Source organism: Ovis canadensis, chromosome 3 (genome assembly GCF_042477335.2).
Source record: "Ovis canadensis isolate MfBH-ARS-UI-01 breed Bighorn chromosome 3, ARS-UI_OviCan_v2, whole genome shotgun sequence".
Classification (NCBI taxonomy): Eukaryota; Metazoa; Chordata; class Mammalia; order Artiodactyla; family Bovidae; genus Ovis; species Ovis canadensis.
In genome coordinates, this window is record NC_091247.1 from 118448722 (window position 1) to 118465493 (window position 16772).

General features: G+C 41.9%; 1 long non-coding RNA gene across 1 annotated transcript; it reads left to right on the forward strand.

The window, feature by feature from the left end:
* Positions 1 to 392: 392 nt before the first annotated feature.
* LOC138931515 (uncharacterized) lies at positions 393 to 14938 on the forward strand. The gene is made up of 2 exons (XR_011446588.1): positions 393 to 975; positions 6605 to 14938. It is a non-coding gene; the product is annotated as an uncharacterized lncRNA (long non-coding RNA).
* Positions 14939 to 16772: the final 1834 nt, after the last annotated feature.

Consider the following 16772-nt stretch of genomic DNA (forward strand, 5'->3'; position numbering starts at 1 on the left):
ACTCCATTGGCTGGTCTTCAGGTTAGCAGCATATATTTCAACCCAATAAAAATAACTATTTATTGTGTGTGCTCAGTCACTCATTCATGTCCAACTCTTTGTGACACTTCCAGGCTCCTCTGTCCCTTTTGTCCCAGGCAAAAATACTGGAGTGGTTTGCCATTTCCTCCTCCAGGGGATCTTCCCAACCCAGGGATGGAACTGGAGTCTCCTGCATTGGCAGGTGGATTTTTACCACTGAGCCACCTGAGAATGTCCCTTACATGTCAAACATTACAGAAATATTTCTTCTGGTCCAAAGAACAGCCTTGTAAAAGTCATTATCTTTCTTTGCACTTTGCAATTAAGTAAAGTGAGAGACTTGTGGAAATTGAATAACTTTTCCCACAGTCACATAGCTAGTAAGCAGCAGAGCTGGGATTCAAATCCAGTCTGGATCTGAAGCTCTTTCTATTACCAAAGGGAGCCTTTCGACAATGATTCTTTGCTGTCATAAGAGAAGAGTGAAAAGAAGCGTCCCTCTTTGACAGCATTACAGACCACTAGCTCCCTGGGAGCAAGTCTTCATTCATACAAACCAAACAGAACCCTCTGTTGCCTGAGGAGATGCTCCACCCCATAGCCAACTGCAATGAAGTCTACAGTGTTGGGTCATGGCACCATGACTACGTCAGCAGGTCTTCACCCAGGGGAGCAGCTCTGGGGATGGGCCTGCCCTGGGGGATGGAGGTGGATGGAAAGAAGAGGCAACACATTAAAAAGACATCACACTGTGGCTCTTTCTTGGGCTAAAGCCTCCCAGATGATGAATGAGTGTGGTATGCAACACGAAACACTGAAGTTTAACTTGGAGCACTGCCATTTTTGTCCATCTTCTCATTGGGACGCAAGCATGGAGTAAATTCCTTATATGGAATGAGGATAAGGAGATTTACATGTGGTCTTGCCTCCACCGCTCTCCATCTGGGGAAACGGGTGAGTTATTTAACTTCTTTGAGTATATTTTCCTAAGTCTAATTGATTGCTCGGTTCCCACTGAGCTCTAGAATTCTCTGATTCTTCTAGTGGCAGTTATAGAATATTTCTTGACTTGTATTTTCTGACGTGAAAAGGCGTTCACAGGTATTCATTAGGGTTCTTAGTTGCAGACCACAGAATTTCTGAGAGGAGCAGGGTTGCAAGTGTTGCTACAGAGCCCAGAACAATAGCTGAGCCCAGCACAGTGTGAAAGGAGACGCGGTGTCTGCCCATGCTCACCTCTCAATGGCTCTCATCCTAGAGACTGACACTAAACTTTCCGTCTCAGCTACCAGTAGATCTGCCATCCCTGAGCATGATCATCACCTCATGTCACTCACTTGCCTTCCAAATCTGGCTCAGGGAATGCATCTTCCATCTGGGTTTGGTGGAAACTCAGTTATGTGTGGAAGCCAGGCTGCAAGGGAGTCTTGGAAATGTTTGGCTTTCTAGCATTTGGGCTTCTCAGGTGGTACAGTGGTAAAGAATCCGCCTGCAATGTGGGAGACCCAGGTTTGATCCTTGGGTAAAGATCCTCTGGAGAAGGGAATGGCTACCCACTCCAGCGTTCTTGCCTGGAGAATCTCATGGACAGAGGAGCCTGGCGGGCTACAGCCCATGGGGTCACAAGCAGTCGGACACGACTGAGTGACTAACAGTGCTATTACTACTAGTCTCTGGAGGATGGAAGGCTGTGTTAGAACTTGAGTGGGTGTCGAGTGAGCTTGTGTGTAGTACCTGGCTCGGCCTGTTACATGACTGAGTGCGAAAAGAGGAGAAAAAAGCATGCACATACCATGAGCCCTTTAAATAGCTATGGCAAAAATACCACACCAAAAAGTCTGAAGCGGTATGCACCAAAGTTTTGGTAGTATTTTGCTTTGATCAGAAATATTACTGTGTTTTTACTGACTTTTCATTTCTCTGAATTGGCTGATATTTCTACCAAGAATGAGTACTTCTTGTGTTTTTTCTTAAAAGAATGATGCTTACTGTTTATATTCTTTTGATTCTATGTGACATAGAGGTGGTATCCTTTTTGTGTCCTGTAGATATGGGTCTTCAGGATACTGACCACTGAATTAGACCTGGGAGATGACTTTGAAAGGCATGTAAATCATTATTCAAAATTAGGTCATGTTATCAAATTCCTAGCTAACTGAACATTTGTTAATGAAGATTCAAGTTCAGTTCAGTTCAGTTGCTCAGTCGTGTCTGACTCTTATGCGACCCCATGAATCACACCACACCAGGCCTCCCTGTCCATCACCAACTCCCAGAGTTCACTCAGACTCACATCCATCGAGTCAGTGATGCCATCCAGCCATCTCATCCTCTGTCGTCCCCTTTTTCTCCTGCCCCCAATCCCCCCCAGCATCAGAGTCTTTTCCAGTGAGTCAAATTTGCATGAGGTGGCCAAAGTACTGGAGTTTCAGCTTTAGCATCATTCCTTCCAAAGAACACCCAGGGCTGATCTCCTTTTAAATGCACTGGCTGGATATCCTAGCAGTCCAAGGGACTCTCAGGAGTCTTCTCCAACACCACAGTTCAAAAGCATCAATTCTTTGTTGCTTGGCTTTCTTCACAGTCCAACTCTCACATCCATTCATGACAACTGGAAAAACCATAGCCTTGACTAGACAGAACCTTGTTGGCAAAGTAATGTCTCTGCTTTTGAATAGTCTATCGAGGTTGGTCATAAGTTTCCTTCCAAGGAGTAAGCGTCTTTTGATTTCATGGCTGCAATCACCATGTGCAGTGATTTTGGAGCCCCCCAAAATAAAGTCTGACACTGTTTCCACTGTTTCCCCATCTATTTCCCATGAAGTGATGGGACCAGATGCCATGATCTTCATTTTCTGAATGTTGAGCTTTAAGCCAACTTTTTCACTCTCCTCTTTCACTTTCATCAAGAGGCTTTTTAGTTCCTCTGCACTTTCTGCCATAAGGGTGGTATCATCTGCATGTCTGAGGTTATTGATATTTCTCCCGGCAATCTTGATTCCAGCTTGTGCTTCTTCCAGCCCCGCGTTTCTCATGATGTACTCTGCATAGATGTTAAATTAGCAGGGTGACAATATACAGCCTTGATGTACTCCTTTTCCTATTTGGAACCAGTCTGTTGTTCCATGTCCAGTTCTAACTGTTGCTTCCTGACCTGCATACAGGTTTCTCAAGAGGCAGGTCAGGTGGTCTGGTATTCCCACCTCTTTCAGAATTTTCCACAATTTATTGTGATCCACACAGTCGAAGGCTTTGGCACAGTCAATAAAGCAGAAATAGATGTTTTTCTGGAACTCTCTTGCTTTTTCTATGATCCAGTGGATGTTGGCAATTTGACCTCTTGTTCCTCTGCCTTTTCTAAATCCAGCTTGAACATCTGGAAGTTCAAGGTTCATGTGTTGCTGAAGGAAGCCTGGCTTGGAAAATTTTGAGCATTACTTTACTAGCATGTGAGATGAGTGCAATTGTGTGGTAGTTTGGGCATTCTTTGGCATTGCCTTTCTTTGGGATTGGAATGAAAACTGACCATTTCCTGTCCTGTGGCCACTGGTGAGTTTTCCAAATTTGCTGGCATATTGAGTGCAGCACTTTCACAGCATCATCTTTCAGGATTTGAAATAGCTCCACTGGAATTCCATCACCTCCACTAGCTTTGTTAGTAGTGATGCTTTCTAAGGCCCACTTGACTTCGCATTCCAGGATGTCTGGCTCTAGGTGAGTGATCATACCATCGTGATTTTCTGGGTTGTGAAGTTCTTTTTTGTACAGTTCTTCTGTGTATTCTTGCCACCTCTTCTTAATATCTTCTGCTTCTGTTAGGTCCATACCATTTCTGTCCTTTATCAAGCCCATCTTTGCATGAAATGTTTCCTTGGTATCTCTAATTTTCTTGAAGAGATCTCTAGTCTTTCCCATTCTGTTGTTTTCCTCTATTTCTTTGCATTGATCACTGAGGAAGTCTTTCTTATCTCTCCTTGCTATTATTTGAACTCTGCATTCAGATGCTTATATTTTTCCTTTTCTTCTTTGCTTTTCGCCTCTCTTCTCTTCACAGTTATTTGTAAGGCCTCCCCAGACAGACATTTTGCTTTTATGCATTTCTTTTCCATGGGGATGGTCTTGATCCCTGTCTCCTGTACAGTGTCATGAACCTCCGTCCATAGTTCATCAGGCACTCTATCTATCAGATCTAGTCCCTTGACTCTATTCCTCACTTCCACTGTATAATCATAAGGGATTTGATTTAGGTCATACCTGAATGGTCTAGCGATTTTCCCTGCTTTCTTCAATTTAAGTCTGAATTTGGTAATAAGGAGTTCATGATCTGAGCCACAGTCAGCTCCTGGTCTTGTTTTTGCTGACTGTAGAGCTTCTCCATCTTTGGCTGCAAAGAATATAATCAATCTGATTTTGGTGTTGACCATCTGGTGATGTTCATGTGTAGAGTCTTCTCTTGTGTTGTTGGAACAGGGTGTTTGCTATGACCAATGTGTTCTCTTGGCAAAACTCTATGAGCCTTTGCCCTGCTTCATTCTGTACTCCAGGGCCAAATTTGCCTGTTACTCCAGGTGTTTCTTGACTTCCTACTTTTGCGTTCCAGTCCCCTAAAATGAAAAGGACATCTTTTTTGGGTGTTAGTTCTAAAAGGCCTTGTAGATCTTCATAGAACCGTTCAACTTCAGCTTCTTCAGCGTTACTGGTTGGGGCATAGACTTGGATTACCGTGATATTGAATGGTTTGCCTTGGAAACAAACAGAGATCATTCTGTCGTTTTTGAGATTGCATCCAAGTACTGCATTTTGGACTCTTTTGTTGACCATGATGGCTACTCCATTTCTTCTAAGGGATTCCTGCCCGCAGTAGTAGATATAATGGTCATCTGAGTTAAATTCACCCACTGCAGTCCATTTTAGTTCGCTGATTCCTAGAATGTCGATGTTCACCCTTGCCATCTCCTGTTTGACCACTTCCAATTTGCCTTGATTCATGGACCTAACATTCCAGTTTCCTATGCAATATTGCTCTTTACAGCATCGGATCTTGCTTCTATCACCAGTCACATCCACAACTGGGTATTGTTTTTGCTTTGGGTCCATCCCTTCATTCTTTCTGGAGTTATTTCTCCACTGATCTCCAGTAGCATATTGGGCACCTACTGACCTGGGGAGTTCCTCTTTCAGTATCCTATCATTTTGCCTTTTCATACTATTCATGGGGTTCTCAAGACAAGAATACTGAAGTGGTTTGCCATTCCCTTCCCCAGTGGACCACATTCTGTCAGACCTCTCCACCATGACCCGCCCATCTTAGGTGGCCCCACAGGGCATGGCTTAGCTTCATTGAGTTAGACAAGGCTGTGGTTCCTGTGATTAGATTGACTAGTTTTCTGTGATTATGGTTTCAGTGTGTCTTCCCTCTGATGCCCTCTTGCAACATCTACCGTCTTACTTGGGTTTCTCTTACTTTGGACGTGGGGTATCTCTTCACAGCTACTCCAGCAAAGTGCAGCCACTGCTCCTTACTTTGGATGAGGGGTATCTCCTCACCACTTCCCCTCCTGACCTTGAACATGAAATAGCTCCTCTAGGCCCTCCTGCACCCGTGTAGCCACCCTCCTTGGATGTGGGGGTTGTTCCTCTCAGCCACCGCCCCTCAAAGACAATATAATAATGATGGGAAATCAAAAGTAGGATCTCAAGAAGGTTTATCATTTGGAGTTTTTTTTTTTTTGTCCTCATATCACACTGTCATTGCCATTTTTCATTGCCATGTATCGTATCTTTCATTGCCATTCTGCAAATGATAATTTTTCTTACGAAGTGATATCTTCATAAGAAGATATCACTTTATAGGAACATATCACTTGATAAGAACACTGCATTGCTGTAGAACCTTGCATTATTGTTATCTGTGCATTAACAAGAACACAGTGTTGTTAACAAGCAAAGATAAATGTGAACTGCAAATCTTTTGCACGAGGACCCCACAGCTGTATATATAGAAATGGTGGCAAGAGTATGGAAGATAAAATTGAGAAAGGTAGTGGACATTGGACCATGTGGGTTTCTGAATGCTCTGTTAAGCAATACAGAGAATGACCTGGTTGTCCAGTGGTTAGGACTCTGAGCTTCCACTGCAGGGAGTTCAGGGTCAGATCCGAGGTCAGGGAATTAAGATCCCACAAGCCATATGGTACAGCCAAAAAAAAAAAAAAAATCAGACTCAATTCAAATCTTATCCCTTTATTTCCCTCAATGGATGCTGAGTTTTTTCAATCAGTAAATGTTAAAATATACTCAATATAAAACTCAAAGCCCAAATTTGACCTTAAAACAATAATTATAAGATTTTAAAAGCAGTAACTGTGATTCATAAAAACTTGCTTAAATAATTTCATTGATTAAATGCCACAGAGAATGCTGTGAACTATTTAGGTGTTAGATATCTACAGTGCTTGTCTTCTAAAAATACTCAGTTTGATTTAATGTAGTTAATCTAGTTTTTTAAAAACACTTTCTGTATGCAAGACACTTTGTTAGCCTGTGGGAGATACAGTATTTAAAGGTCTCTGTTCTCAAACAGTTTTGCAGGTTACGAGAGCCAAGACAGTCACAAAACCTCACAGTAAAGAGCATAGTATGAGATAACACTACAATACAGGAACACAGGGCCCAGGTGGGGAGCTGTTACTTCTCCAGCATTCTGGCCCGCCAAGCAAGTGGACACAGCAGCGTTCTCCAGGTTTGGAGAAGGTTCCCGACTAAAGACACACTGCTACCAGCAGTCGGAAATCCACTTGTCAACACTGAAGGTGAAACACGAGGTGTGTGGGTAAGGATCCCCAGCATCTTCTAGGAGGTTAATTCTGAGGGTGGAGGGATGCAGGAGTCTTGCTACCTGAGGGGGGGATGTGTGCTTCAGCTGAGCCTTAAAGAGGTAGGGCATCTACAGATGTGGGCAGGGAAGAGTCAGAGCATAAACCTCGACAAGGCAAAGTTCAGGGTACTTTAATAACTCATTGGTATAACTCTCTCCTATTTGTTTTTGTCCTCTGACACTATTTCTTATTTTCATTACTGCCTAGTATTTCATTGTGTTAACTCTTTGCTTCACTCAGCTCTCTGTATTTAAATACCTAAGTTGTTTTCAAGCTTTATTATAAGGGATACTCATTTAATCAATTAAAGTATATTCCACAAATACAGTGATGGATCAAATATCTTCCCTTACAGAGTTGACATGTTAGTGAGGGAGCCTGTAGGAACACAGCTGTGGTCAATCAGCCAGGCTGCAGTATCCAAACGTCCTCCACCCTTGAGGTTCCTGCAGGCAGGGCACTGGTTTCTTTATACTTAAAACTCCTGTAACTATCATACCACCTAGTCCTTAGTACTGGTAACGTTGGTTAAGTTAATGGAGAAAAGCCCTAAGTAGAGTATGAAAGGGGTAAGAGGAACGTGAATTTAAGTTTTTATGAAAGAACCATTGTGATTAGCAGCATTTTTTTTTTCCCCTCTACAACTTTCTTTATGTCCTGAGGCATGAAATTTATTTCTCAGGCTTCTGTAGGGTCTTTAGCATAGGATGAAACATATTCCATTTCCTTGAGATATAGTCAGCTAAGGTCATATCTCCCTTACTGACATAATGTACAGAATAAAATTCCTCTTTAAATTCTAGAAGCCAACTTCATTATGTATGAGTGTCTTCACCTCCTGTGGCTTCACAGAAACACCTGCCCAGGCTTTTTGGCTTTCTCTTGAGTTATATTCCAGTCAGCAATTGTTTCTGTAACATTTTATCTTGCTAGGTTTTTTCTCTCATTAAAGTGACTCAGGAATCGTTCTTGTTGGTTTCCGAGTAGGTTACAGGATGAGCTTATTTGCATACAGAGCTAAGTCCCCAACAAATTTAGGAGATGGCCTTTATCCCCAACCTTCTATTTCATTGCTAAGATGCCCTTTTTAATATCACTTCCAGCACTCCCAACTCCTTTTTTTTTTCTCTTTCACCAAAATTTTGCCTTTTTTTTCAGGGTCATTTTCACAAAGCAAACAAATTTTTATTACTACAGAAGCTACTGAGTGATGAGCAGCAAAGCAAATTAGGGTATGGATTATGGGCAGTGGGTTGGGTTCATTCATTAGCTGAGTGACTCACTTCCTGGGAATGGACACTTACTCCAGCAGAACCACAAATTATTACAGCAATGAAATATCTTCTGACAAATAGCTAACATTAATAATAAACTTACAAAAGCCAAGGGTCTGCTCCAGTATTTCCCAAACTAGCTTCCAAGGAGCAATAAAGTTTCTCAAGTTACTAATACATGTTTTGCAAAATAAACGACTCTGTGGTCAAATCAGTTTGGAAAACACTTCTTATTCTTATCTTCCCCTTGGAAGGTTCATAAAATACATTAACATGTTATAGGTCCCTAACCTTATTTGACTATAAACATCTTTCACACACAGCACCTATTAACAGCTCAAATGAAGAATGACCAATGTGTGTGTGCTCAGTCGTGTCTGACTCTTTGGGACCCCGTAGACTGTAGCCTGCTAGGCTCCTCTGTCCATGAGATTTCCCAGGCAAGAATACCAGAGTGGGTAGCCATTTTCTTCTCCAGGAAATCTTCCCAACCCAGGGATCAAACCCCTGTCGCTTTTGTCTCCTGCCCTGGCAGGCAGATTCTTCACCACTGTACCACCTAAGTAGAAATGGTCTAAGAAATATCACTTGGGAAAGATTCACCTACATGGTTTCTATGGAGTTGATTACCTGGATTTACCATATAAAAGGGCACAAACAGGTTTGTAGTTCTTGTACATGTCTTCCAATGGATTCAAACACTGTATAAGGACCTTGATTGCATTTCTGTGACTGACAGGTTTTGTTTTGATTATCAGTGTGATTTACATCGTATTGCTGATTTGTAGATAAACATCATCTGGGATTTAGCTGAACAGTATAACACAGCTGTTCTCAAAGCGTGATCTCTGAACCAGAGTTTCAGGATTATCGGAGAATTTGTTAGAGATGCGAATTCTCAGGTCCCATACCTACTGATCTAGGAGCTCAAGGGGAGGGTCCAACAATCTGTGTTTTAACGCGTATTTTAATGTGCTCGATTGCTCAGTCATGTCTGACTCTTTGTGACCCTAATGGACTGTAGCCCGCCAGGCTCCTCTGTCACAGGAATTCTCCAGGCAAGAATACTGGAGTGGTTTGCCATTCCTTTCTTCAGGGGATCTTCCCCACCAAGGGATCAAACCCATGTCTCTTATGTCTCCTGCATCTTAACCACTGTGCCCTGTGTTTTAATAAGCCTACCAGTTAACGCTTGCATACAGAAGTTTGAGAATCACCAGTTTCACACAGTTTGAAACTTCTGCTTTCACCTTATAACATGGAACGGGGACCGGATTTATCTATCCTCTTACCTGAAAAAAAAAAAAAAAAGGAAAGACTGGACAAAATGCATGAAACAATGGTTTTCAGACATTGGACATCAGGCAGCTCAGGACGTCATCCTGGGAAGTGGAAAACAAATAAAATGATCCCTACAACTGTTCCGGCTTAGCATGGAGAGAGAGTTTCTCGGTGAAAGGAAGAGGAGGGACCCCAGGAAGGGCCTGCTTCTCTCACTGAATAATGGAGATGGAGTTGAGAGTCCAGGGAGACCAAGGTGCCTAGGACTTTCCTAGCAGAACAGCAGATAAGAGAAAACTACACAGAAAGAAAAGTCTAGAGAACTGCAGATGCTCCTCCTGAAATCTTCAGCTGAATACTGACCAAAGCAAGAGTGTGAGGGAAAAAATCAGTAGAACATTGGTGAGCTTCAGGACAACCTTGAGTGATCAAATACAATACTGAGAGTCCCTGAAAGAGGAGGGCAGAAAGAATATTTTAAAATATTCACCAGAAATTTTCCAAATTTCATGAAAACTATGAATCTATAAATCCAAGAAATTCAACAAACTCAAAGAATAAGAAACATGAAAACTTTACCAAGGCATATTGTAATCAAATTATTTGAAATTAACGCTGATGAAAAACATCTTAAAAGCAGAGGGGACACAAAAGGATGAATGATCACAGATTTCTTATGGAAAGCAATGCAAGCCACAAGATGGTGGATCGACATCTTTAAAGTACCGAAAGAAAAAAAAAATCTGCCAAGCTAGAATTCAAAAACAAACAAACAAACAAATCTTTCGAAAAGGAAGGTTAAATAAAGTTACTTTCAGGCATATAAACGCTGAAAGAGTTCATCACAGCAGACTTGAACCAAAAGAAATGTTAAAAAACTTCTTCAAACAGAAGGAAAATGATACTAAAAGGAAATCTGGAGCTACTTGAAGGAATGAAGAGCTCTAGAAACAGTACCTAGGTAAGTAGAAAAGACCATTTTTTCCTTACTTTGAAAATCTGTCTAAAAGATCATCAGTTGCTTGACAAGAAAACAGTGCAATGTATTATAGGGCTTATAAAGTAAGTAGAAGTAACTTTATGACAACAGCATACACAGAGGTGGGAAAAGGAAGTGTCCTATTGCACGGTTTTTATACTCTGAAGCGGTGCGTTATTACTTGAAAGTTGACTGTAATAGACATATACTGTAAACCCTAAAGCAACAAAAGGAAATAACCTTAACAAACTCCCAAAGGAAATAAAATGGAACCATGAAAACACTCAACCCCAAAGAAAGTAGAAAAATATGTTTTAAAAAAGGAACAAAGAATAGATAAGTCAACTAGATTGCGAGATGATAGACTTAAACCCATCCATATCTGTAAACACTTGGGCAAATAAACCAAGTTTTTTTGCCCCCTGTACTCTTCAGCAAATAAACAAGTTAACTTTTTATCCCCTATTAGCATTGAATTTCTTTCCAAAAGCAGTGCAGTGAAAGATTAGAAACTTGAACTAATCATAACAGCAAAATGATCTTGGCAGCGCTTCCTCTTCTGACTTAGCGTATCACAGAAAGATGACTAACAAGTTCAGCCAAGAGACACTGAGCTGAAGGCACTTTTCATTTCTTTCTTCTCAGAGCGCTTACATAACTCAGATCGCTAGAGCGTAGCAACCCAGGCACAGAGTATTCAAAAAGGGATTTCTTTCTTCCAAGCCTGGGGCTTAGCAACACTATTAAAAGTACTCTCCTTTGTCTGCCTGAGACCCAAGGACACTCGCAGACCTTTCGGGCCACTCCTGTTGGGTCCTTGGTGTTGCTCCTTTGCCGTCCACTGTTGGGGGATTGCCTGGATATGGCCCTTGGGCTCATCCCGTGTCCTGCTCCCTCATCAGAACACTCTTGCTGCGTTTCAGTTCTACCTTCCCCAGGCTTGTCCTGTCCCATGATGAGTTCCTTTCCAGAACACTGTCTCACCTGCTGAACGCGTTCACTTAGTTCATTCGTGTTCATTCTTTAGATCTTAATCCATAAATCCTCCACTGTGTCCTCTACCTGCTTTCCAGATTCTTGACACAGTTTGAAATTACGTACTGTGGAATGTGATTATTTGGATGGCAGAGATAGAAGACAAGGCATGAAAAGTGCTCATATTCGCTTCTTCAGCTGAAAATAGCCCAATCTTTTCATCGCTAATGGGTTCATCCCTCCCCCCATCCCCCACTTTGTAATGGTATCCTGACCTTTATTATGCAGATGAGGGTGATCAGTGGAGAGAAAACTTGAGAAACAGGTAAGCCTGGAAGATCTAGGCTGGGGGTGGAAAGTACTAGAGGAGAGGGGAAAGTGGATCCAGACAAAGCTAGCTGAGGCTGGAAAACTGAGGGATGGGTTGCAGGGCTGCCGAGAGGCAGTGGGGTGATGTTGGATATGAGACACAGGGAGAGGGGAGGGAAAAGGGATCGTCAGGGTGTGCGGCAGGACTGCGAATCGACTCACACTGGGCAAGCTTTAATAGGCACCAGGCAACCCACTCCAGTGTTCTTGCCTGGAGAATCCCAGGGACAGCGGAGCCTAGTGGGCTGCCATCGATGGGGTCGCACAGAGTTGGACATGACTGAAGCAACTTAGCAGCAGCAGCAGTAAGGATAGAAGCCACTTTTGGTGGAATTTTGGCTGCTGTGTTTGTCCCCAGGAGTAGGACGGCACATGGAGATTCGACTGGATGGGAAACTGCCGTGGAGCGTGGCTAGAGGGCTTTGGCCGCCAGGGTGCAGACTCCCTGGGGTAAGGCAGCCCCACTTTCCGCACGGGCCTGACCCACCTTCCCTCTCTCACGGTGCAGCCCAGCCCCACCTCTAAGGCCTCACGTGTGACGCTGGTGTCACACCCCACGTGCCCTGACCAGGAGCCAGTTAGGGAAGGTGGCCTAGTGAGCTTCATGCCCAGGGTATTTGTTGCAAGAGGAGAAACACTCTTCTTTTTTACTGGTGGATTTCAGTGTGAGGATGAAACCAAACATAGGTAAAAGCAGGGCTGAAATAAGGGGAGGTACCAGGTACCAGTCTATTTTATGAGCCCCTATACCAACCCCACCTCAACTAGCCTTTGGTTTGTATATTACATGAATCAATAAACACCTTTTTTTTGCTTATGCCAGTGTGAGTTGGGTTTTTGGCTACTTGGAGTCAAAAGGGTTCTAAATTATATAATATTTGACTTGTATTACATCTGATTCAGGCCTATCTCCATGACTAAAGTTCACAGGGACAGAGTTTGTGTCTTTTTTGTTGTTGTTGTTGTTATCTATTCTATTCCCAACCTTGTACAGTGTCTGGAATGTTTGTTGCATAAACCATTCTTTAAATGCCTCCTGTTTAAACACATTGCTTTGTGACTGGTTATTGTCTGTTTCCCTGCTAAATTTTAAACTCTCTGAGGACCAGGAATTTTATTTGTTTCACTTGTCTTGAGCTCCCAGCCTAATGCACAAGGCTTGGAATATATTAGGTACTTCATGAATATTGGCAGAGTGAATGAACAAAATATAGGGAAAATATGAAGTCAAACCAGAGTAAGGCCCATCATGAAAAGGCCGATTTACTCTGGTTTTAGAAATTGATTTCCCGGATATAAGTATTGAATGCCTATGAAGTGAAACCTTGATACTTATGACAGATTTGGAAAGCTCGGACTGAATCAATCTAACTAATATTCTTTCTTCTCCCTTATTTTATATCATCAGAAGAAATGATGACTTTTGTCTTGCTAAACCATTATGTTTCTGTGACCTAAGAAGGCCTAAGCAGATGTATAAGACTTAAAAAAAAAAAAAAAAGTGGTTAATATATGATTATCATGTAATTTATACATTTGTAGTATCTGGAGGAAAACAACTGGTCACTAAGGTAGTTACAATATCAGACATTAAGGCAAAAATTCAAGCTTCATCAGCTCTTCTAGATCATTTGAAATTCTAAATAATAAAAGACAAAGCCATAACTATTCACTAAAGGCCCTAGAAAGCCCACAAGGGATTCCAGTCCCCACACATGGACCCATAGAAGCAATAAGTCTATTCTGAGAACAGGAAGAAAACTTTTTCATCATTTCCTCTCCCTGTATGATTCAACAAAGAAAATGGAGTTTTCTGGAAAGAAACCTGGGCGGTGTGAGTTCCCTAAGCTGTCTTTAGTGATGGGGAGAAAAGGCTGCGATTCCAGGAAGACAGGGTTTGGGCCCGGCCATCTTTTTGTCAGGGCAGTGCTGGTGAACAAGCTCCTGATATGTATGTCTTTTCACCAGCAATAAACCCAAACCTCTGAACCAGAGAACAATAGAGGACAAAACTTTGCTAGTTTGTGATACTTTTCTCTCATCTGTGTTTCCCCCTTGTTAAATGAAATGGCCCATTAGGTTCATAAATTTGAGCACACCATGCACAAAATCTCAGATTTCTTAGGTTGATTTTATCAACTAAGTAATGCAGAATGTTCTTAGAGATCACAGGAGTCAACCTGCATTCTAATGTGCTCTAGAGAATAAAAAAAATTTAAAACAAGAACTTCAGCTTTAATGAACTCATGATTAGAAACAGGTTTGAAAGAAACAATTAATATTCATTGTGGGGCTTCCCTGGTGGCCCAGTGGTAAAGAATCTGCCTGCCAGTCCAGGGAACACACATTTAATCCCTAACCTGGAGAGATCCTACATGTCGCAGTGGAACTAAGTCTGTGCTCTGCAACTACTGAGCCTCTGTTCCAGAACCTGGGAGCTGAAATGCTGGAGCAACAAAGATCCAGCACAGGCATAAATAAATAAGTGAAATCATAAAAAAGATATTCACTGTGGTGAGTTAATAGCGAAAAAGGACTGAACTCAGAAAGAAAGCATTTTCCTTCTTTATGTTGATTTTAGAGTGAGGATTTGAGAATTCATACAACATGGAGAGAAGTCAGTGCTTCTTGACATCCGGACAAAAGAAATGAGTGGCATTCAGCTACATCCAGCTTGATTCTTCCTCCACAGGAATCAGTTATGAATCTGTAAAGTAACTCTTTTGGCTAGGCAACAGGAAAAGTGTGTTGAGATTAGATCAATAGTGCAGTGATGTAGTGGATAGCCTACTATAGTATTATAGTATAAATACCCACTCTAGAGTATACCTCTTCATAATGGTATTTACTATAATGGGATTTTATTTCTACTATTAAACTGATAGAGTATTGATTATTTTAATATTACTTTATTTCCTAAATAGCTAGTATGACATGAATACATAGTATTTGAACCAGATATGTCATAGGTAAAGAATGGAAAAGAAATGCAAAAAAGCAAAATGGCTGTCTGGGGAGGCCTTACAAATAGCTGTGAAAAGAAGAGAAGAAGAGAAGCGAAAGCAAAGGAGAAATGGAAAGATATAAACATCTGAATGTAGAGTTCCAAAGAATAGCAAGGAAAGATAAGAAAGCCTTCCTCAGCAATAAATGCAAAGAAATAGAGGAAAACAACAGAATGGGAAAGACTAGAGATCTCTTCAAGAAAATGAGAGATACCAAGGGAACATTTCATGCAAAGATGGGCTCGATAAAGGACAGAAATTGTATGGACCTAACAGAAGCAGAAGATATTAAGAAGAGGTGGCAAGAGTACACAGAAGAACTGTACAAAAAAGATCTTCATGACCCAGATAATCACAATGGTGTGATCACTCACCTAGGGCCAGACATCCTGGAATGTGAAGTCAAGTGGGCCTTAGAAAGCATCACTACGAACAAAGCTAGTGGAGGTGATGGAATTCCAATTGAGCTGTTTCAAATCCTGAAAGATGATGCTGTGAAAGTCCTGCACTCAGTATGCCAGCAAATTTGGAAAACTCAGCAGTGGCCACAGGACAGGAAAAGGTCAGTTTTCATTCCAATCCCAAAGAAGGGCAATGCCGAAGAATGCTCAAACTACTGCACAGCTGCACTCATCTCACACACTAGTAAAGTAATGCTCAAAATTCTCCAAGCCAGGCTTGAGCGATACGTGAACCATGAACTTCCAGATGTTCAAGCTGGTTTTATAAAAGGCAGAGGAACCAGAAATCAAATTGCCAACATCCACTGGATCATAGAAAAAGCAAGAGAGTTCCAGAAAAACATTTATTTCTGCTTTATTGACTATGCCAAAGCCTTTGACTGTGTGGATCACAATGAACTGTGGAAAATTCTTCAAGAGGTGGGAATACCAGACCACCTGACCTGCCTTTTGAGAAACCTATATGCAGGTCAGGAAGCAACAGTTAGAACTGGACATGGAACAACAGACTGGTTCCAAATAAGAAAAGGAGTATGTCAAGGCTGTATATTGTCACCCTGCTTATTTAACTTATATGCTTATTTAACTTAACATCATGAGAAATGCTGGGCGGGAAGAAGCACAAACTGGAATCAAGATTGCCGGGAGAAATATCAAGAACCTCAGACATGCAGATGACACCACCCTTATGGCAGAAAGTGAAGAGGAACTCAAAAGCCTCTTGATGAAAGTGAAAGAGGAGAGTGAAAAGTTTGGCTTAAAGCTCAACATTCAGAAAATGAAGATCATTTCATCTGGTCCCATCACTTCATGGGAAATAGATAGGGAAAGAGTGGAAACAGTGTCAGACTTTATTTTTGGGGGCTCCAAAATCACTGCAGATGGTGACTGCAGCCATGAAATTAAAAGACGCTTACTCCTTGGAAGAAAAGTTATGACCAACCTAGGTAGAATATTCAAAAGCAGAGACATTATTTTGCCAACAAAGGTCCGTCTAGTCAAGGCTATGGTCTTTCCAGTGGTCATGTATGGATGTGAGAGTTGGACTGTGAAGAAAGCTGAGCACCAAAGAATCGATGCTTTTGAACTGTGGTGTTGGAGAAGACTCTTGAGAGTCCCTTGGACTGCAAGGAGATCCAACTAGTCCATTCTAAAGGAGATCAGCCCTGGGTGTTCTTTGGAAGGAATGATCCTAAAGCTGAAATTCCAGTACTTTGGCCACCTCATGTGAAGAGTTGACTCACTGGAAAAGACTGTGATGCTGGGAGGGATTGGGGGCAGGAGAAAAAGGGGACGACAGAGGATGAGATGGCTGGATGGCATCACTGACTCGATGGACGCGAGTCTGAGTGAACTCTGGGAGATGGTGATGGACAGGGAGGCCTGGCATGCTGCGATTCATGGGGTCGCAAAGAGTCGGACACGACTGAGCGACTGAACTGATACCATAGGTGTTCATTAAGAATTGAAATAAAAGGGTAAAATGTTGATTCATTTAAGCAAGTATTTTCTTTATTTTTCCTTTCTTT